This window comes from Macrobrachium rosenbergii, chromosome 55 (genome assembly GCF_040412425.1).
Source record: "Macrobrachium rosenbergii isolate ZJJX-2024 chromosome 55, ASM4041242v1, whole genome shotgun sequence".
Taxonomy (NCBI): domain Eukaryota; kingdom Metazoa; phylum Arthropoda; class Malacostraca; order Decapoda; family Palaemonidae; genus Macrobrachium; species Macrobrachium rosenbergii.
The window spans coordinates 3,104,611-3,112,360 of record NC_089795.1 but is presented as its reverse complement, the minus strand read 5'-3'; positions in this window follow the sequence as shown (position 1 = coordinate 3,112,360).

Sequence of the window (7,750 nt, the reverse complement as noted above, 5' to 3'; positions counted from 1 at the left end):
AAGTGTTTAAGTAATCAGGTGAGGAGCCCGAGGCAGGTGAGCTGCTCTCTACCTGACCTGTGTATGCTCTAATGGCGGTAGTCCTATAAAAGCTATAATAATCTTGACCTTAATGAAATGTAAGCAACCTACGTAAGTTTCGATAGTTTTCTCTGTACTAATGACCATAAACTATGAAGCATCCATGTTGCTAATAAGAAAATGTGATAATATTACCATATGGTTACAAAAGGATAGATTGTAGGGAAGAAAGATAATGAAAAAGAGAAGCAGCTATGGCATACCAGATTCTTAATCGACATTCTTCCCCTTTTCTCTATTCATACCTTTATTTCCCTTTAATTTTTTTATTATAATTTCTATATCAAAATCCTATCATACATCTTCCCTTATATACTAGTTGTTATGCCCTTATGATTTTTCACTCTTGAAAAAGGAGCGTACATAACATACCAATGTTATTCAATCAGTCACATTTCTCCACAATCCTGTGCCGGCTTTGTCTGCCCGTCTGCACTTTTTCTGCCAGCCCTCAGATCTTAACAATTACTTAGGCTAGAGGGCTGCGAATTGGTATGTTGATTATCCACCCTTCAATCATCAAAACATACCAAATTGCAACCCTCTACCCTTAGTAGTTTTTATTTTGTTTAAGGTTAAAGTTAGCCATAATCATACTTCTGGCAACGCTATAGGACAGACCACCACCGGGCAGTGGCTTAAAGCTTCATGGGTCGCGGCTCAAACAGAAAACTCAATGGTGTCGAAGAAACTTCGGCCCATTTTTTAGTTGTTTCTTTCCATTATGCCCTTGTCCGCTTTTTACTTTTCTTTCTTACCTTTCTCTTGACCGTCATACCAATCCTTCAGTGTTCTTATAAATGATCATCTTTAATATATTGCAAGCACACCACAAATAATCTCAGTTTTTATTTCATAAAAATTTTCATTTCTTTATTTCTATTTGCTGCTCCCACTCTCCTGGAAAACCAACGCTTTCTGCTTAGCATGTAATCTCACCATGAAATCTAAACACAATTCATATACTCCATCACCTTCATTGTCTTTAACTCCAGCCGATTTTTTTAGTTTTTTTGTTCTCTTCACTTCCATCTGATCAAACTCACTTGCCCTAATTATGCTTATGGGTACTTTTTGTGTTCATTCTCTCAAGATCAAACTTACGTCTACATTTATTTTCACCATAACTAAATTATTAACACAATAACTTCTTACTATGAAATTCATCTTCTCAGCTCCCATCTGCCCTCTCAAGTGTACTTATGAAATACTTTTATTCGCTTTTACTAAGAAAAATCATGTAAATCCAGCAATCAGCTCCCTTTCCAAACATTCCCAGCTTCATTTTTTCCAGAAACCCTAAACCAATCCACAATAACTTATCTTTCTTGCACTTAACTCTGCATTAGTTTCTCATTTTAGCTAGCTGTTGTCACTTGTTAAAGTGGAAATGCATTTATTAATGAAAAGGAAAGTACTCTTTCACTGATCCATTCATTCTAATGACTGATGGTTGTCGTCCTAATTTTTATATTCATTCTAATCTCGATACTCTGTTGTGTTGTTTTCATCTCTTTACCTACGTATCAGCGTTAAATTTTCTAAATTTACATTTTGAGAGCTCGTGTCTCAAAAGCTTTAGTTCTCTCTATCAAAAGTCGCCGACAAGGGAATGTAAAAGCGATTTTAAACGTTTTACCATTAGGCAACTCCTGTTGATTTAACAAGTTTTACGGCAGTTGAGGCGTTATATGACCTCACTTGAAAAGAACGTAATGTGTTAAAAGGTAGTCTGATTAGATTATTTACCTTATATCACTGAAGGAGCGTTTATAGTGCACTCCTAGTACCTTTATTTATATAAAGATCAAATTTGTTCTTATGCGGACAGGGACGCCTAAAATAAAATGAGTACCTTCTATATGAAGATTAAACTGGTAGATAAAAGGTAAAAATGCACAGTGAACCTAACTTGTTTTTTCCGACTACCAAATATTTTGAAAGCGTGGACAGCTGACGACACTCATATTTTATACTGAAATCCCAAGAATGGACCGCAGGTAAGAGGAAGCCCAAGAATAGACTTACATCTGTAAATAATTACCTTGGTTAGCCTCGTCTTGATAAAAGTTGAATTCTATTGTATAAACGCTGTACATTTTGAGGGTGTGATAATGATTCTAATATTCCTACAAGGAGAAATACATCTTGATTGAAGGTCATTACTATTTTCTAATCATCATGCATCAAAGAAGATTGTTCAACTAAATGCACGCTTGTTACTGAAGACAAAATAACTTATATAATTTTTAAGTTAAAACCTAAAGACGATGTTGGTTATTGGTGCATTTATTATGGAAAATATATTGTTCTTTTTGTCCGATCGATTTATAATTCGAACAAATTACCACACCATACTTACAGTATGTTTTCTTTTCATTGCTGGTATAACTGCTTTAATCAATAAAAACATGCATTAAAATTTAAATAAAGGAAACAGATAATAAAAACATTAAAAACTAACTCTAGCGCAAGGTTTTATAAAAAAAAAGAAAAACGTTGAACCGTAAAAGTAGACAAAACCTTTGTATTCAAAAACTCTCCCAAATGAAAGTTCCCTATGAGTATCCAAGAGCAATTTCTCATTATCCGCAAATGACGAGAGCAATAACTCATGGTAATGACGCCCTTCAATGCACTACACAACAAATGAGCTTATAATGGAACAGTTTGCTGAATTTAATGATGAAGAGAATTGCATTAAAATTGTCTTTTTTTTCCAGGTATTAGGCAATGGCGACGTGATGATATCTAACAATGGATTGTTTTTGTTTTTTATTCTTTTTTAAATCAGATTGCAGGGTATTACAAATTACGGGAAATTAATATCATTTCATTTTTTTTACACTTTGATGTAGATGAATTCGAAATAAAAAAAAAATTAAGGATGCTATGCATGACATCCGCATAGACTAAATATGCATAAGTAAGTATACCTTGATTTAGCCAGGCCACTGAGCTGCTTAACAGCTCTCCTAGAGAGGGCTGGCCCGAAGGATTAGGGTTTATCTTACGTGGCTAAGAGCCAATTGGTTACCTAGCAACGGGACCTTCAGCTTATTATGGAATCCGAACCACATTATAACGAGAAATTAATTTCTATCACCAGAAATAAATTAATTTAATTCTTCATGGGCCGGTCGGAGAATCGAACGCGGGGTCAGCAGAGTGCTAGCTGAGAACTATACCCACCCATCCAATGACGAAGTGATATGCAAGATATTCTTTCCTAAGATTACTGTCTCTCTGAGACGCTTGACACAACTGAGTTTCCACTTCACGTGGTTTATGATTTTGTTAATAACAATAGAACTTTGTAAGTATTACGCTTGACACTACCGATAAAGTATACATATCGACGATATCATTCCTTAACGATTGTAATCAGTAATTCCTCCATTACCATCAAGAATATTAGATAATCGAATTAAATATAAAAAAAAATATTCAAGGGATAATTTTTGTATCTAAAGCATATCGCTGTAGGTTCTATTGGAGAAATTAATTTTCATGCTCAATCATTTTTTATTTACATTCTTATGCATACACTGATACATATACATCCAAGTAAAGCATTTACTAAAAAACAAATGATGAAATTGATTTGTTTGATGACTGCATTCTCAAGCACTGTGTATTTCCACATCTGTGATTACTCTAACCACACCGATAATAAGCCCTTTTATGATTCAGTTGATATGATAAGGATTCGTGTGTAATCCATCATCACAGATTCCATTGACGCGTAGACAAACCCTTCCTGTAGACCTCATGACACGATGCTATAGAACAAAAAGGAACTCCACTATAACTGACGTCTGAGAACAAGTGTACCTTATTAATGAAAAAATAATACATATATACACACATACATACACACAGACACATCATATACATATATATATATATATATATATATATATATATATATATATATATATATATATATATATATATATATATATATATATATATATATATATATATATATATATATATATATATATATATATATATATATATATTGTTCTATCGCTTAAGCTTGTGATGTCCTGAGTCAGCCATAGCGTCGTGCGAATGGATAAGACAAGAAGTTGACCAAGCGCTTTTGAGATTCAAACTTCCTCAAGGTCCAGTGATACAAAAACATCTACAAAAGAATGGTTGCATATATCACATCCCTTTGGTTTTCGAAATAAAATTAAAACAACATAAATATAACGTTAGAACAGGGAATTTTACGAGTTTATTTCAGTATATGCATGAATGAGTGCAACAACACTAGCAACTGGAAAAATAGAAAGGAGACCGTATTGTAAAGACGTTATGAAGAGAAACATTGTAGAATGATTTATGATAATGAAAAGTCGCATTGATTTGATAAACAATAGCCCCGTGATGCACACACTGGACAATATACTTGATATTTTTACACACCTATTTTTTAAATAGAAGTACAGTAGTTTAATGGTTATGTACTGCTGTCGTAGAGGTGTCTGTGACCAATGATGAATATCTGTATTGCTTAACACTCAGGAGTAAGAACAAGAAAAGCCTGGCAACTCCTAGTTTTATTCCTTCATCCAGGTCCATGATTATATATACATACATACATACATACACACACACACACACACACACACACACACACACATATATATATATATATATATATATATATATATATATATATATATATATATATATATATATATATATATATATATATATATATATGTGATATTGCCTGTTATTCATATTTCATATGAGTTTTGAAGTTATATATCAAAGGACATAACAAGCAACTATAGTGGTGATTTTTTGTATATATTTTTATTAAACAAACGTAATTTAGATACTTCCTAGAAAAGATACTGTTTATTCTAGTTGGTAAATTTTACACAATTGCCAAGGTATATACCATCTTCTCTGTTGGTTAGTAACAATAATTGCTACATATCGTAAAGTTATTCTGTTTATAGATGTTTTAAATTTAGATTATAATTAGACTTTAGAAATTGGTGTAGTTCTTCCTTTTTCTAAAATATATTTGAGAAAATATTTATTTACATTATTAAGTAATTGGTTACTGTTATTGATAATTATTCCGTCAATTGTCAAATCAACAATGTTCATTTTTTACTTAATATTTTATTACTGAGTTACATTGAGAATTGCTTCTTATGTAGATGAAATATACTGTGAAAATATGTATATATATATATATATATATATATATATTATATATATATATATATATATATATTATATATATATATATATATATATATATATATATATATATTTCTGATTAATTTGGCTAATTGCTGGCCTTTGAAAACGTGTGTCGGGTGCAGGTGGCATTCATGTTGACATTGGTATTTTCTGCGGTTAGATACAGCGGGTATCTGATGCGCTCATTTGTGTCTTCCAATCATGACCAAGATGCATGGTGACAACTTGACAGATTGGTGGAAGCTTTGTGATATCTGTGGATTCAGAAGGCGGGGCCCTTCGAACATTGAACACGATGGTGACGTCACGCTACAAGGGAGGGGTTATTAAGTGAATTGGTGCATAAATGCGCTCTAAATTTGTATATTATAAAGGAACCATAGAATGGGTATTCACTTTGATTTGCGGCTGATGTGATAGCGTTCTTTTGAGCTGTGTGTGAATAAGAGCAGCCACTGTGAGGAATGGTTTCAAATGGCCATAGAATGTGAGTAAGATAACTAATTAACTCTCATATCTTTTCAGATATTATGTGGAATACCCATTTTATGGTGCAGTGAAACCCCTCTGTTCTTTATTATACATTTTTTCTGTTTTAAGTATTTATTTCTTTATGTACCATTTCGGGTTTTAATATAAGCTATGTTTCTTTTAACAGGAATCCTGGTTGAGTCTTGTGAGGACGTATACTGTACATTGGAAGTGGTGTTCTTTTTAACATATATATGACATTTATTTTGGTCTAGAGTAATCATTACCTTTTTATTTTGTTTGGTGACTGGAGTCACTAATTGGTTGGTCTAGAGTCATTAATTTGATTGATTGTGAGTCTGAGTTTCCTTTAGTTATGACTTCCATTTTTGTAGGGTGTGAGAAACTCCATTTCATGACCGTAGCTTTTGCTGAAATTCTTTTGTTAATTTTACAAATTAATTGTAGTTTTGTATCTCAACATTTTAATCCAGTAAGCCTTTGCTTGATAGATAGAAAGAATGAGCTGATCCAATGCTGGCCATTGCTACCGGAGAATCTTAGAGATATAAGATGATATGACATTATTCTTAAAACAGATGTAAAAAGAGATTATGACCATATCTGAAATTGGTTTTAGGCCATAATAGTTGGTGGCAGCATAATAGACAGGAATAGATAGTCGAGTAGAGAAATAGATAGGTGATAGGTTACGCTTCCAAAGAAACATATCTTATTAGTAGTTGTTATACTGGATGAATTATAGAGGTTGGTGCTATTAGCATCTCAGAATAGGGATTCGATGATTCAGCAATTCGGTTTAGGGAGGAGTTGTGAAATGCACTTGAGTCAGTCTTTCTCGAGCGCGGTGTCTGTGTGTGTGTTTAATGAAGCGTCATAGAGTGCAAGGTTTTGTGTGTATAGATATTTCTCGACTTTGGTTCATATTGGGGATTGTTTGGGGAAGAGGATAGTGTGCTCAGTGTGTTTAATTGCGGCATCTTGACCACTTGTGTGTGTTAAAACACTCGAAAATGCGCGAGAGTATTTCTGTGTTTTTTTTTCTCTTTTTTTTTGGTGGATGGATTTCGCACAGTGGCATTCAAGCAGGTGCGTACGTAAGTGTATTATTTTTTTATTGTTAATTTTTTTCAGATTTTAGTGTCCCAGATATGACACACACACATTTGAAGTGAACAAATCGGTTAAGAGTGGATTTTTTTGCTTGTGCTGCAACTATATATATATATATATATATATATATATATATATATATATATATATATATATATATATATATATATATATATATATATATATATATATATATATATATATATATATATATATATATATATATATACATACACACTGGCTAACCAACCCAGCTCTGCCCTGGAAAACTCTGAATGACAGTCTACATGTAGGGGAAGGGAAAAGGGAAAGGGAGGGGTAAAGGCGAGGGGAGGAAAAGGGGGAGGGGGAAGGGTTTGTGTTGTTGGTCCTACTGATAGTTCTGCTTTTTTCATGCGAACGTACACCCTCTGAACAGTTGTGGTTGAACTGACAGGTATTACTGTGGTGTCTGTCCCTTTTATCCAGGTACTATAGTATTGTACAGTTTGTCCCTTTTATCCAGTCATGACTGTGATGACTGTCCTTTATTTATCTTACTGTGATGAAAATTACTGTGATGACTGTCCCTTTATCCAGTCAATACTGTTCTGTCTGTCTCTTTTATTTAAGTGTTACTGTGGTGACTATCCCTTTTACCCAGTTATTACTGTTCTGTCTGTCCCCTTTAGCCAGTTATTACTGTACTGTCTGTCCCTGCTATCCAGGTATTACTGTCATAACTGTTCCTTTTATCCAGGTATTAAAGTGCTGTCTGTCCCTCTTATCCAGGTATTACTGAGATGACCGTCCCTTTTATCCAGAAATTACTGTGATGACTGTCCCTTTA